Genomic DNA, 16560 nt, shown 5'->3' on the forward strand with positions numbered 1-16560 from the left:
GCCTTTTAAACTGGAGCCAAGACTGTCAATAACCTGAAAGCATTAGAGCTATGGGTATTTGGAAAAAGATGGGTAGCCTATTTGTTGTCATTTTGAGAAACTCTCTCAACTTCGATCCTAATCCAAAAAGAAATATACAATTAGGATTTTTTCATGATGTGAAATCAGTGAGTCACAATACATTTTTCAAACATATGGTGCAAACAGTAACTGTCTCAAACCTTTGTTCGGGTAAGTGTGAAATGATAGCAGGTCCACTCAGTTAAATGTCCCAAGGTTCATTGTGTCTTAGTGCCATCTGGTGGTGTTAAGAATATGTTACAAATCTGGTAAGAGTGCTCTGTCGGATATACTAAAATCTAATGAAAACCACTAACTACTCAATATACTTCAAACTGAATTAAAATATTTGATTTTAAATGTAATTTCACTGTCTTCTGAATTGTTGTTTTCACCTATGAAACATGTTGTGGTTACTATTAAAGTCTAAGACTGGAGGCTAAAGGGTGAATGTAAGCACTCTGTAAGTAGGTCACTAGTATACATGCAAGTGAGCATGCTGGGCAATGTATAGGCTAAGTGTGGCGCTAGAAGTGCATATACAGTTGCTGAAAAATATATTGGCACCCCTGCAATGTTCTTATTAAATATTCCCTTCTTAAATATTAGGTGGAAATTGACACTTGTGATTCCATCCTTACAGACCCGTTTAAAGCTTAATGGGAGAGACCAAACATGGCAGAATGAGAAGCTTGGGGAGGGACGTAGGATTTGAGCATTGCCAAAAGGTACAAATAGGCACTTCCCTTTGCCTTAGGCAAACCCTGTGTTCTGATAGTGGATGTGAGACTGTGGCGTGCACAGAGGAGAACCCAGGAAGGTTGGCACTACAAGGTGTCAAAAACGCTCCTCAGGGACGTTATCCTCGCTAACTCGTTAACTGTCCCGTGTTAGTGATGGACACTGGTGCCAATCCATGTTTTTGCCTGATAGGTTTGGAATTCGCCTCAGTCACTCTGCTTCGACGTCCCATCTGTGACAGGGAACAACCAGGCGTGCCTTCCGAGATGCCTTGCTACACCCCACGGTTGTGCTGTGCCTTCATTTGCATGCATTTGCCCGCAGGCTTTCATGATTCATGCATTTCTTCAACCTCTTTCATCAACAAACTGTCTTTGCTTACAGAACAACCACTGATTGGATGTTTTTTGTTTGTTGCACCAGTATTGATAAACTATAATACCTTTTTCTGAAATCTCTGCCAAGATTTGGGGAAATGGCATCCCTGTGGACCTACTACACATCTGTGCAGTTCGGTGCTCAAGCACAACTACTAACAAAGAACATTCCTCATCATTCATAATTCAAAAGACAGGGGTACTATTTATTTCACAGACAGGAGATCCAGGTACTGTATGTAAGCCTTGCTCTGGCTCTTCCTCACCCTTCCTTCAGAAAGCTATACATTTTGACAGACATTCCAACTATAAGTTTATGTTTTTTATGAACTTGGACATATTCAATATTTGCTGGGAATCCATTTCACATGCTTTTTATCAGATTCAGCCTGGGCTTTCCGGAAAAAGTCTTTCAAATCGATGAAATAGTTTACTAATATTCCCCTAAAATATTCAGATTAGAGAAAATATTTTTTCTCTAATCTATAGTTTGAACAGCACAGGCTTTTCAATAAAACAATGAATATGGGGTTAAAGTCAAATGTCATTTGAGGGGTATTTTCATTCCTATCGGATGAATCATACAGAAATCATACGGCACATTTCATACATAGTCCTCACATTTTAGTGAGCCAAAGTCTTTCAAAAGGTTAAATCATGAGAACAAAATAGACATGTTTAGGACTCTGTCACATAATGATTGTCATAAAGTATGAGACTCATAGGCATCACCAGATGCTCAGTATCTTCCCTCTTCAGTTCCTACTTGGTTTTAGGGCCTTCGTGCCTTCATTCTGGTTTTCAGCATGTGAAAGGCATGCTCAGCTGGATTCAGATCAGATCGCTGAACTTTCCGCTTTCTGGCCCTGAAAAACTTTTGCTTGTCATGTCATTTGGACACAGTATCTCTTTCTAGAATTCTGAATGCTCTTTTATGTACATTTTAGGGCATATTCTCTTTGAGGATAACTCACCTTTGCCATTGCTGAGCTCACCAATGCACCCATTCTTTATCTTAATGTACCAAACCGTTGATTTTGGTATTTCTAATGTTTTGGAATGTCTAATGGATTTATGTTCCTCATACACTTACATTTTATTAAGTTAGGAGACACAGGTTAATAGTGAGTGCATTCAAATTAATTAATTAGTTATTCTGCAACTAGTTAAAACGTCAGTGCCATAAAGAAGACCATAATAGTAATAAACATAAATAAAAGATCATCATTATTTAATTAAAAACTCATAAATATATAACTGAGTTTGATTTTCTCAATTTCTTTGGGACCCGTGTGTCACGATAGACGACAGGACCCAGGAAACAGGAGGCAAGTGCACAAAGTTTATTCATACAAAAGGTCAACAAAACGGAAGAACACCAAGACTAGAGAACGGGAACAAGAACAAAGGTGAGTACAGAGGTGGGTAACAATCTGGATGGGTATTCCACATACAAACAACATTAAGGCCAGACAATGAGCGCTAGCTGACTGAGGCCATGAGTAGGGTGGCTGATAACATCATTGGGAACAGGTGCACTCAATAATTAGGTGACAGTGACCATGGCAACATAGAAATAGGTTGACTAGAAGATGTGGGATGGTGACAACTGGGAACCCGTGCTAGTGGCAATTGAATCACACAATGTTCAGTTGTGATCATTCTCACCATAAAAAATGCCCGGTGATTTAAAAGGGCAGTTGCTGAATGTGTTTGTCTGGTTCCAATCACACACTTTTTCTTGTGGTGATTTTGTTTTGGTGTTGAGTGTCATGACGGTAGAAAGTATTATGATAACTAACCTGGTACGATATTGCGAAATCCAAAAGGTATTTGCAAGTCTGAATACTCAAACACTGACACTTTCTGACAACGTATATCTTTCTCAAGTTAACTTTTATTTCCTCTCTCCTCAGTTTGTGTTATTAGGTGATTTCTTCTGGAATGTGCTTAATCTGACAAATTCAAGACACCTTAAATGCTTTAAAGCATTTCCAAATCTTTCAGGTCCTGACCCAATTCTGGTTTTTGGACCAAACAACAATGAAGGTGCAACTCTGTTAATGCCCTCCCCTTAGTGGTGTCAAACATCACTTAAAACACCCTAATGAGGCCTTCAGCTCCAAACAGTAGGCCACCATAAATACCTGCTTTGGCGTAAAGCTTTGGCTTCCAAACGTCCTTCTAATTGAAATCTATTAAAACGAAACAAGGAATTATTGTGCTCAGGCAACTGAAAAATCCTCATCTCAGTTTCCTACAGCACTCGAAAATGATAACCTAGAATCGACTGATTAATTTAAAATTGTTGAGTGCTTCAACATCCACCTGTTAGGGTTTCCCATGCGTTTGTATCTCCTCTGCCTACTCCTGATGCCTGCACCGATGCCCCAACCCCCCGGGCTCCCCGTCAGAGATACACTCCACCAACGCTTTAGGCTGTCTGCCTAGATTATCTCAGCTCATATCAGTTGCTTCTTAAACCTCTTATTACAAACAGCTGTAATCCCACAGGATTGGAAAGCCGCTGCCATCATTCTTCCGTGCAAAGGGGCAAAATGCTTGACCTTTACTGTTACTGGCCTCTCAATATTGCCCTTCATGTCTAGATTATTTATGTCAGGTCCATAAACATTTTACCACCCGAAATCCAGTCAACAGTGCAGTTCAGTCAGGCTTCAGAACTGGACACAGGTGTACAGTGGTTATAAAAAGTCTACACATGCCAGGTTTTTGTGATGGGGATGTGGCTGTCTTCAGAACTAACCAATCACATTCAAACTCATGTTAAATAGAAGTCATTACACACCTGACATCATATAAAAGTGACTCATTATCAAGTGGAGAAAATATGGCACAACAGAGACATTACCAAGTACTGGACGCCCCTCCAAAACTGATGAAAAGACGAGTAAACCGATCAGGGAGGCTTCCAAGAGGCCTACAGCAACATTAAAGTAACTGCAGGAATTTCTAGCAATACTGGCTGTGTGCTACAACAATCTCCCGTATACTTCATTTGAATGGGCTATGGGGTAGGGTGGCAAGACGAACGCCTTTTCCTATAAAGAACAACATCCTAGCCCAGCTGAAGTTTGCAAAAACAAACATCAAGTCCCCCAAAAGCACGTTGGAAAATGTGTTATGATTTATCTTTGTCAAATTTTTTACATCACATGAACCTGCCATTTTAACAGGCATGTGTAGACTTTTTATATCCACTGTATCTCAGCATCTTTAAAAGTCCTTTAAGAACATAGCTCCTTAAGACAAAAGGCGGTACTGTGCTGCGGTTTTTATTGATTTGGCTAAAGCATGTGACTCTCTAACCCATTGCATCCTTATCAGTAGAAAAGCCACCTAGTGTTCTCAGAGGATTGTCTAGCCTGGGTTGAAAATGATTTCTTTATGTGCAATGCATCAAATCGGAAGGCCTGCTGTCCACACATCTGGTGCTCTCTATGGGTGATCCAAAAGGTGTGATGATATAGGGATGCTGTATTCTCTGTGTATATTAATGACATCGTGTTTGCTGCCAGTAACTCCTTTTTTCCTCCTTTACGCTAACAAAACTATCCTGTATTTAACCGCCCCAACTGAATACTGTTCTGTCCACCCTAAAACATCGGAAGTTGTTTCAATGACATGGGGCACACATCGGCACACATCGGCACACATCGGCACACATCGGCACACACCGGCACACACCGGCACACATCGGCACACACCGGCACACATCGGCACACATCGGCACACATCGGCACACACCGGCACACACCGGCACACATCGGCACACACCGGCACACACCGGCACACATCGGCACACATCGGCACACACCGGCACACATCGGCACACATCTGCATAATCTGCACTTTTTGACTTGACTGCACTACTTTTCCAACCAGTGACTGAAAATGGCAACGTTTTTAAATAACGTTTAACGCAAATGACTTAATGGCCTGGTTGGACTTTAACACAGGCTTCCTGTCATTCATGATAGTAATCTGGAGTGAAGGTGATGCTGTTGATTCCTTTCTGGTTTCAGTTATTGTGCTGGCAGCATCTTGTTGAGGGTGGACTTGTTACTGAGCTAATAAAACGACTAGACGAACGAATAAATGTGAAAGGTGCAAAGCCCATGAAAAATAGAGAGCAATGTCTGTCTCAGTCTTGTGAAAACCTAACCTAAGTAAAAAAAAATCTGCAGGGAAAACGTAACAAAATATAATGCCCAAGATTCACCTGAAAGGCTTTCCAAGAGTTGTTAAAGCTTCCTGAATGGTCCAGTCGCTGTCCTGACTTGAATCTGAAAGTGGCGCTCTCAGAACATTCGGATAGAACCCATCTTTGGTCCTGACCAAGTCCCCTAGTCATGGTCTATGTGTTATTTTCTGCCTAAATTAATTGCAGCATGGCTTGGGCTGTTGCAGCAATTAATTAATTTATAGTTAAAAATAATTTTGTATGATGGACTAAATAAAAAAATCCCATCAGCTGTATGAGGGACACAAGTCAATGCCAGATGATACTGCCATCTAGTGGCTGAATCAAGTTACAGGCGCTTTGAATCAGCTATCGTCTGGTTGCACTGTAATTAGCTAGTAATAATCTTAATCTGCAGTTGGGTCATCTGCAATGAGTTTATTCAAATTAACTGTCAGTTGGCTTGGGAGCAGGGCAGCATCGATATTATTGCCCGGGATAAACAGACAATGTGATACAGGCCAGAAGTAATTTTTGAGGGAACATCAAGGTGTCTGCATTCACCATTCCTAGTAGATAGCCACTAACTAAACCTTCCTGGTCCAAAATGTAGCACCCACTCAAATGAAGCCTTGGCAGCTGAAACACTAAAGAATTTAAAAGAGATGCTTGCAATATGTGCTATCTGCTAGCTAGGCAATCTAGCGAACTTTGTATACAATGTTTGATTTGGAATTCTCATTGTTATAGTTATATAGTTTGCTAGAATATATATATATATATATATATATATATATATGTATATACATATATATGTTACATACCGTGTGTCTAGCGTGCATGTGGTATTTAACTATAATATGTAACTAAGACCAAGTGAATAAAATGCTTTTTTTCCTGGGCTGTAGTGGCACCGGAAAAATATATAGATTGGTAGGTTACTATATGCTTGCTCATAGATGAATATATAGCGTACCTTTTCAGGAAAAACAGGTAAGCTATACATTTTGGTCCATATCAGTATTCTTCCATTCCTCACAAGAGATACTTATTCATACTTTATCCCAATTTCTTTGGAACTGATAAAACTTTCTTTCATTTGTGCAGTACTGCTTTAATCCCTCTGGATTTACATCCTAATCTTAATGTGTTTTTGCGTTTGTTTGGCTAGAGTAGTTAAAGGTAGATGGTCAATGTCAGTGTTGTGTCACTAATACATTTATTGAACTAATTAATTACTAGAATAAAATTTGTGTGTGTAAATTCCATCCATCCATCCATCCATCTTCTCCCGCTTTATCCGGGGCCGGGTCGCGGGGGCAGCAGTCTAAGCAGGGATGCCCAGACTTCCCTCTCCCCAGACACTTCCTCTAGCTCTTCCGGGGGGACACCGAGGCGTTCCCAGGCCAGCCGGGAGACATAGTCCCTCCAGCGTGTCCTAGGTCTTCCCCGGGGTCTCTTCCCGGTGGGACGGGACCAGAACACCTTCCCAGGAAGGCGTTCCGGAGGCATCCGAAAAAGATGCCCAAGCCACCTCAGCTGACCCCTCTCGATGTGGAGGAGCAGCGGCTCTACTCTGAGCTCCTCCCGGGTGACCGAGCTTCTCACCCTATCTCTAAGGGATCGCCCGGCCACCCTGCGGAGAAAGCTCATTTCGGCCGCCTGTATCCGGGATCTTGTCCTTTCGGTCATGACCCAAAGCTCATGACCATAGGTGAGAGTAGGAACGTAGATTGACTGGTAAATCGAGAGCTTCGCCTTGCGGCTCAGCTCTTTCTTCACCACGACAGACCGATACATCGACTGCATTACTGCAGAAGCTGCACCGATCCGTCTGTCAATCTCCCGTTCCATCCTTCCCTCACTCGTGAACAAGACCCCTAGATACTTAAACTCCTCCACTTGAGGCAGGCACTCTCCACCAACCTGAAGTGGGCAAGCCACCCTTTTCCGACTGAGGGTTAGGGTTAGGGTGTGTGTAAATTAGTGTAGCCTATATGTGTACATGTATGTATGAATGTACGTGTATATGTATGTGTGTTTTAGTAAATAAAAACTATGGATTAATCTCATTGAGATTCCGCTGGTAATCTCTGGAAAATAAATAGTGTGTCTGGACAGGCAACATGTTTTTTTTGTTGCACACCAAGTTTTTGTAGTCCGGGGGCGGTTTTGTTTCGTGGGAGGTGCTCCTTTATATTGTAACACATGATAAAACAGTGGTGTGCTACGGGCTGCTGGAGAAGAACTCTTGCGACATATATTATATCATCCAATCCTCCCCGATGTGTGACCTGAAGTGTGCCCAGTGAAGAGGGCTGGTTAGCCAATGTCGGGTAAGATCCCAACTGTGATATCGGAACAACCTAAGACAGGCACAGTCGTGCATCTAGTCACAATCCACAATATACATACCTGAGGTACATGTGAACGTAACCCAGAAACAGGATCTGTGCTGAAAAAATAGCATAATGACTAGACCAAGAAGATGTGGTGCTTTCCAGGTCCTGGGATGTTGTCGAGTGTCACTCAGACAAATGCACTGGATTCCCAACTGCACTAACTGTTACAGTCTCACTCTCGACTGGTGATCCAAACCATGTGCCAATTGTTTTTGTGGTTTTCCTGGAGCATGGAACCTCACATCTCCCGGATATAAAAGCAAGGGACGATGCACCACTTAATAATGTGTTTGTCTGTCTGTATTTTGTGTCTTTTTTGTGTGAGTTTGTGTGATTGAGTGTGAAATATGCATTAGAAAAAAAGGGGAAAAAGAATGGGTGCAGAAATTATGCTAATAATGACAGTATTCACCATTGACTTTTTTTGACATTAATAATGACAGTATTCACCATTGACTTGGTTGACATTAATAATGACAGTATTCACCATTGACTTGGTTGACATTAATAATGACAGTATTCACCATTGACTTGGTTGACATTAATAATGACAGTATTCACCATTGACTTGGTTGACATTAATAATGACAGTATTCACCATTGACTTGGTTGACATTAATAATGACAGTATTCACCATTGACTTGGTTGACATTAATAATGACAGTATTCACCATTGACTTGGTTGACATTAATAATGACAGTATTCACCATTGACTTGGTTGACATTTATAATGACAGTATTCACCATTGACTTGGTTGACATTAATAATGACAGTATTCACCATTGACTTGGTTGACATTAATAATGACAGTATTCACCATTGACTTGGTTGACTGCAGGTCTGCGTCTCTAACTGCTATTAACAAGGGTCAATCAGTCAGTCAGTCAATCACTCACTCAGTAAGAGACATTCACCCTTCTTGGCCGGCTCCGCTTATGCAGTCCAGCAAAAAAAGAAACAATGCTGGGTCAGGGGTCAGGGTTGTTAGAATTCAATGACTGTAAACCATGCAATCCCTACAAAAAAATCACCTGAACGCTATTTGTTCTATACAACCCTATCTGTAAATGGACCAATCCCATTTTTGGCCAGACAGTGTCATTTAAAATAGTGTGCAGGAAACAACCCCATCTGGCAAAAGTGTCAGGGATAACCCAGGTAGCAGTCAGTTCTAGGCCATATCAGTACATCACCAGGTCATCACCAGGTCATCACCAGGTCATCACCAGGTCATCACTAGGTCCCCGGACCAAGTCTGGCACATATATGGCCCTTATCTTGAGTATCTGGCAAAGTTCTGGCCCACATGCCCCAACACAGGCTGGTGATGTACTGATACAGTGTGGCCAAGAACTGACTGGTACCTGGTCACGCGGCGCTACACAACACCTAAACCATAATACACAAGAGAAAATGATTGGGTGACAGAATCCACTGAGCGTGAAGACGCCGACAATTATAAAGTACTCATTTCAAATAAAAGTTTCCCCAATTCTCTTTGAAATACAGTTGTTGTTTTTGTATTGTGAAAAATCTATGAATTTCTCAAACTATGCAATGATTTATGTGCCAAATGTGTATAGTAAAACTGAACACCGGTACTTCAAAAGGCAGGCAAATGTATTTATTTACTACTAGACAGTAGTATTTATTTAACTACTGCAGTTGCATTCGTTTATTCAGTGAACTGTCTGTGCATGCACGAGTTGAGCAGAATAATTATTTCATCAACACATCTGTGGTTTAGTGTGTTCCTTACATCATTGCTAATGTCTGACTGTTAGCTCAATGCAGGATTGGCATATTTTTATACCCATTACATACCCAGAGCACGTGCTCTGCAAATCTGTCCAGAGAAAAAAAAAAGTGAATAACATGGTTGACTAACTCCCTGGCTGGCATGTCATGCTGGGGTGAACATGCATAAGGGGGAAAAAATCTTAAATTATGGTCACGCTCTGTCTCCCACCCTTAGCTTAAGCCACTCTGTAAATGAAAAAAAAAAGATCACAATTTGCATGTTGAATTTCCCTAGCTGGTAATTTTCAGGTCTTGGTAGAGCTGCTTGTCAGGTAATTCCTTCCGGTAGGCAGCTTCCTGTCTGTCTGCTGTGGGCAAACTAGTTTTAAGATGAGTCCTTCCCGTTCCAGGATTACTACCAGTGAGAGGATGAGAGGGTGACCCTAAGAGACCCGGAATAAACAAGTTGGTAGCATATAATTACTACTGTAATTCAGTTTATTTTCAAATGAAAAATGTTTCCATGATGCTTGTGTTGCTGACAATAAGAAGGTGCCACTGAGGATAGTCGACGACAAACATATCTATGCTGCAGTACAGGAACATTATGCATGAGAAAGATTGTTTCATGCTATCACAGAGCTGATTGAGAGCCTAATGCATTCTGGGATCTTAAGCATTCCAAATGATATGAATGAGATGTTTCAGATTGGATTTTTCCAACAAAATGACAGCTTCCTTGATAATAAAAAAAACATTTTAATGATGCATTACTGGTTATGTTGTTGTTTTGGTGTCCTAAGAGTGACCAACAACTGTAACATTGCTGCATTTATTCTTGTTTTTCAAGCAAACAACTTTTCTGAGAGTACAGAAGCACAGTAATTTGCTTAAGGCTAGCCTTGAGCTTTGAGCAAAACAGACCGTAGTTTGTGTGCGTCTTTAGAGTATGCTCTTATATATCTTGTGGAACTCTGTAGGCTGTTTTCTTACTTTGTCCAAAAAGGGATCATCTGGTGCAGTGTTGAGGCTTGGGGATGCGTATCCATAGATTTCGCCATGATTCAGTCACTCCATCATAGCCGACTTTGTTCCCTGGAGCGTGAGGAGAAGCTTATCATCTGTCTTGACACTTCATGCCCCGCGGCAGTCTAATCTAATGCTGCAAACTTAGGATGCCTCTACATATCATTTATGGACAGACCTGCACCGGACCCAGTATGTGGAGAGATGGCATACTGTCATATATCTGTCGCAGGAAATGATCATACAAGTGCCCTACAAATAGCCTACACACTCTTGGCAAACTACCCAAACATCTTCTATTATAACTGCATGGGGATGTGTGCTTGGTCAAGGCATCCCACCATGTAATGGGATGATAATGGGAGAAGGCATTTACCTTACTGTTCTTGCAGTGGCAGAGGGTGAAGAAATACCACATATTTCTCCGGCTTCCCAAGAGCTCACAGATGCACAAACACTGAGGAAATAAATTTTAGGCAGCAATCTCCAGAGCTTCCTATGCCCACCTGACTGCCCTTAACGTTTCCTCCCTTGCATGCTCAGATTCACTTAAACCCTTTCCCATCAATCACTGTACCCACCATTTTTTATTTTTTTTACCTTTATTAATACAGGAGAATCAAACTGAGTCCTACAATACCAGTAAAAAGTTCGGACACACTTATGGGTAAGTTTTTCCAAACTTTTGACTGCTCCTGTATGGCATCAGCATAAAAATGAAAATGACAGTTTCTCTCGGTTTCATATGTCATTTATATACAGAGTACACAGTATGTGAACCTAAATGTAATCCTGGGGAACTCCTTTATAAATATCAGAAAATGTAGATTAGAACTGTCTGTTAAAATAACCTGATTTCTACCACCAAGGTCATTTTCAACCCATAAGTGTCAGTGGCATTGCCTGGACAGGTTAGTTTCTTTAGCAACATGGACAGATCAAATGTCTCAAAAGCCTTTGGGAGGTCAATAAACTGACAATATCATTTACGACCAATGCAGTTGCTGTAATACTACTGTGTGCAGGTCAAAAACCAGACGTAGATCTTTTCAGACTGCAGCTGTATATTTACTGATGACTCCAGGATTATAGCATGGCTGGACATTTTAGATGTGGGTCGATAATTGTCCAGGTCACTAGTATTCCCATACTTATGTGGTGGCAGCAGATGGGCAGTTTTCCATATCTTTGGAATAATCCCAGAAATTAGTGTTAATTAAAAATATGCATTAATGCTCCAGAAATAGCATGGTCTGTAATTCCCAATGACAGAAAATACAAATGTCAGGAATATTTCAACAAACAGTAGGCTATGCTGATTATCAATTGATCTTCTGGTCTTTGGGTCCCACTTATTCAAAGGGAGTAGTATGGAGCCAAATTGAGCTCAAATGTATTGACTGTAAGAAAAGAACATTTTTATAGAAAAATTTAAAAGTATGAAAAAACGAAATTCAATCGTATTGAAAAAAAATATTTAAATGGACTTTGTCCGATCTTAAAATGTCTTTGTTCAAACACATTTTTTCCACGTTTGCTTCTTCTTACGATTACAATTTCTTCCCACCTTCATTCGAGTCACATTTTCAAACCAAGTTTTCAGCCTCAATTGGCGTGGAGGCGGGGATTCATCTGGGCATTGAATTCTCGCACCCGATTAGCTGTGAATTCCACCATTATAAGGTGGGATTCATAGCCTTTCTATGCACTGCTTTCCCAATGCAATCTATGGAGAGATATTTAAGAATTGTATAAACTAGGCTAAATGTGTACATCGACTTGACTGTTGCCATGGTCACAGACACAGATATTGATGAAAGTTTAACGTGTTCAAGTGACTGAAGTTAGACAGGGGCTAATTACCATTTGTTCTAAGCCTAATGGTTTGGAAACATCACAGCAAAATATAAAATTTACTGCATTTGAATTTCGTTTTTTTCCAGCCCAATAACTGCCCATTTTTTACATTAAGAACAACTATATTAAATTAACATCAATAGTTATTATTTAGTTAAATAAATCTGAGGCCATGGTCCTCAGTCGGAAAAGGGGTGGCTTGCCCACTTCAGGTTGGTGGAGAGTGCCTGCCTCAAGAGTTTAAGTATCTAGGGGTCTTGTTCACGAGTGAGGGAAGGATGGAACGGGAGATTGACAGACGGATCAGTACAGCTTCTGCAGTAATGCGGTCAATGTCTCGGTCTGTCGTGGTGAAGAAAGTCGATTTACCGGTCAATCTACGTTCCTACTCTTACCTATGGTCATGAGCTTTGGGTTATGACCGAAAGGACAAGATCCCGGATACAGGCGGCCGAAATGAGCTTTCTCCGCAGGGTGGCTGGGTGATCCCTTAGAGATAGGGTGAGAAGCTTGGTCACCCGGGAAGAGCTCAGAGTAGAGCCGCTGCTCCTCCACATCGAGAGGGGTCAGCTGAGGTGGCTTGGGCATCTGTTCCGGATGCCTCCTGAACGCCTTCCTGGGAAGGTGTTCTGGTCCCGTCCCACCGGGAGGAGACCCCGGGGAAGACCTAGGACACGCTGGAGGGACTATGTCTCCCGGCTGGCCTGGGAACGCCTCAGTGTCCCCCCGGAAGACCTGGAGGAAGTGTCTGGGGAGAGGGAAGTCTGGATATCTCTGCTTAGACTGCTGCCCCCGCGACCCGGCCCCGGATGAAGCGGAAGAAGATGTATGTAGTTAAATAAACCATAGCACACACATCAGACTGTGCACTGATAGGCCTGACGAGCCGTGAGTTTCCTGTGTTTTACATGCTCCTGTCACCCTGGTCACCCTAAATCTGGGGGGAGATTATGTTGGGGTACATAGTACCTCCAGAACACGTTAAACCTCTGTGTCTGTGACCATGGCAACAGTCACGTCGATGTACACATTTAGCCTAGTTTATACAATTCTTAAATATCTCTCCACAGATTGCATTGGGAAAGCAGTGCATAGAAAGGCTATGATTTCCACCTTATAATGGTGTCATTCACGGCTAATCGGGTGCAAGAATTCAATGCCCAGAAAAAGCCCCGCCTCCACGCCATTAGAGGCTCAAAACATGGTCTCGAGAAAACATGATTCTAACGAAGGTGGGAGGAAATTGTAATCGTAAAATGAGAACGAGGAAAAAACGTGTTTGAACGAAAAAAATGTACGATCGGACGCGAAAATCCATTTAATTTTTTTAGCGTACACTTTTTCCGCACTTGAATCAATTGTTTTTCATTAGATTGAATCTTTTTTTTTTTCATACTATGAAATGTTTTTCTTTTCTTACAGTCAATACATTTGAGCTCAATTTGGCTCCATAGAGTAGGATCAATTTAGTGCCAGCTGAAAATGCACACATTACTTGTGGCTGAACAAATCTAGGTCCTGACCTCTCAGTAGATCAGTAATAAGAACCTTAGTGCATCCTTGTCTGACCCCTTGCTAGAAGCACTAAAGACTAGGTATTGTAGTCCACAAAATATATAATTCACTCGTGTCATGATTTCAATTTACTGACAAGGACGAGGACATAACCTCACTTGGCATTCATGTAGACAATCTTTATATGGAGTCAATAAAATGACACACTGCTAAAGTCAGGGACGGTTTAAAGAACTATTCCGGGTTCCTTGTAGAACACTTTCCAGAGAGGGTGGATAACATACAGTAAAATATATAATGTTTTGAAAGACAATGTTCCCTAACTAAGTTAAATAACTCAATGGGCACAAAGTGATTGGATCAACATTGTTTCATGTAATTCAAACAAAATAATAAGTTTCTGATTATGTTAAGTCAACATTGAAACAATGGATTAGAAAGAAGGAATTCATTTTATCTTTGATTTGTGCAACTTTTAACATGAATTCAATACAATCATTTGTTTTCACTTCGTGTTGATTTGACTTTTAATTCTAGTTACTTGACAACACAATTGTAAATCAAAACTAGACATTGAATTGATGTCTGTGCTCAATGGGATCAACAGGAATTATCAAGAAAACTACAGCCAATTCATCTCTATGTTCGGCTTTCTGTCATCTTACTGGTGGGGTATTATAGCCTCAACCACACATGCATACATATTTCCCCAAAAGCTAAAATACTGAAATATGTAAATGGTTTGTGCATGAGGCATCAATGTATAAACATATTTAAATTAAAATAAGAATTTTGCTTTAGTATGCACTGTTTACAACAACTGCATCAGCAAATGCATTGTGTTAGATGAGAGCACATATTTGTATGTGTGAGAGAGGCTTTCTCTGGTGAACTATGAGCTGTGGGTAGCCTTGTCCTCTCAGCTTTAGCGTGGATGATTTCTCTGTAGTACAGGATTACCCCAGGGATTAAGCACTGGGCCAGGCAGCACAGCTCCCATCGATGGGAGAGATGACAGTTCCCATCATCACTCAACTCCAAACCCTGGTACACTGCGGCTTAAAATGGAGCAACAGCAGATTACATGGGCAGGACGGCAGGGGGAGAAGTAGCCACCCATTACAAGCACAGTGCAGATTAAGAAGTTGAACAAGCTCTCTTCTCAGATTTCAGGGTGGGTACAACTGGAGCATAGGATGGGGCCTGGCCTCTTTGACCCTGTATGGGCCAAAACTTACTTTCAAAGAAAATATTTTGTAAAAATAAACAGAGTAACGATTGTCTTTATATTGTGTATCTATGGATCCATACCGTATATGTGAAATACTGGACCAAAACATTACGGGGTGACCTTGGAAATACAGTGTATTTTGAAAGTATTCAGCCCCATTCATTTTCTTCACACTCTTTGTTGTGTTATAAATAGCATTTATAATTGACAAATGACAATATCCCAAAATATGTGATTCACATAAGTATTCAAACCCTTTGTCATGACATTCCAAATTAAACTCAGATAGATCCTGTGTCCTTTGATCATTCTTGAGTTTGTAAATCAAGAATTGAGTCCAAAGGGGTCAAATCAATTGACTGGAAATGATTAAGTTGCACATGGAAAGCCTCGGCTGAGTATACATGACTCTGAGAGCATAAAGCAAAATATTATCTGGTCTGATGAGTCCGAAATCGAACCATTATGCCTGAATACCAAGTGCTATTTCTGGCAAAAACAAGGTACTGCTCATCACGTGGCTACAATACCATCTATACAGTCAAGAATGGTGGTGGAAACATTATGCTGTGGGGATTCTTCACATTGGCAGGGACTGGTAGACTGGTCAGAGAAGGATGAACGTAGCAAAATATAGAGAGATACTTGGACAAAACCAGATAACAAAGGGCCTCAAGCTGGGGCAGAGATTCATTTCAAAACATAAATCGCAACAGGAAGCACTCAGCCTAGACAATGCTGAAGTGGCTTTGGGACAAGTAAATGTGTTTTAATGGCCTAGCCAAAGCCACAAACACACCCAATTTAACCTGACAGAGGTTTAGAGGATCTACAAAAATGAATAGGGGAAGCTGCCCAAATCCAAGTGTACAAAGCTGGTAGGGACATACGGTATCAAAAAAGTAATGGTTAACATTTTTACAAAATATTAAATAATAGGCATGAATAGTTATGTACATTGTTTTGTTTTTTATTTTGAATATATTGGCACTCTTTTCTGATAACTTCGTAGTTTGATGGAAACAAGTGATCAAATATAAATTAAGTCTGCAAGTGTAATGCAACAAAGTGCAAAGAAAGTGAAGCGGTCTAAATTCTTCCAGAAGACACTGTATGTCCAAGGACACCGCCGTCTACAATTAATGACATACAAAAGGGTTTTGAATCCACTTGCTGTCAGTGACATCAAAATGAGTTTCAACAGTTGAACAAGATACGAGGGAAGACACTCCCCAAAACCATCTAGATCCATCTGTCAAACAGAAGAATGTATTGAGAACATATTCTGTTTCCCATGGCATCCGCATCTATCAGCAGTTTACAGACACTATTCTGTTCCCTTTCCGGGTGAGCTCTGTTGCTCTGACATTCATGACTGACTGTGGAACTCAACTGAGCTGCATT

At 41.0% G+C, this 16560-nt stretch overlaps 1 protein-coding gene across 1 annotated transcript in view; it reads left to right on the top strand.

The window, feature by feature from the left end:
• The first annotated feature begins 2463 nt into the window (after positions 1 to 2463).
• LOC105025196 (transmembrane protein 132D) overlaps positions 2464 to 16560 on the top strand; it is a 61338-nt gene continuing 47241 nt past the window's right edge. The window contains exon 1 of the mRNA XM_034296233.1: positions 2464 to 2587. The gene's annotated coding sequence lies outside the window, so the exon portion shown is untranslated. The remainder of the gene's footprint in view (positions 2588 to 16560) is intronic.

Source organism: Esox lucius, chromosome 13, assembly GCF_011004845.1.
Source record: "Esox lucius isolate fEsoLuc1 chromosome 13, fEsoLuc1.pri, whole genome shotgun sequence".
Classification (NCBI taxonomy): domain Eukaryota; kingdom Metazoa; phylum Chordata; class Actinopteri; order Esociformes; family Esocidae; genus Esox; species Esox lucius.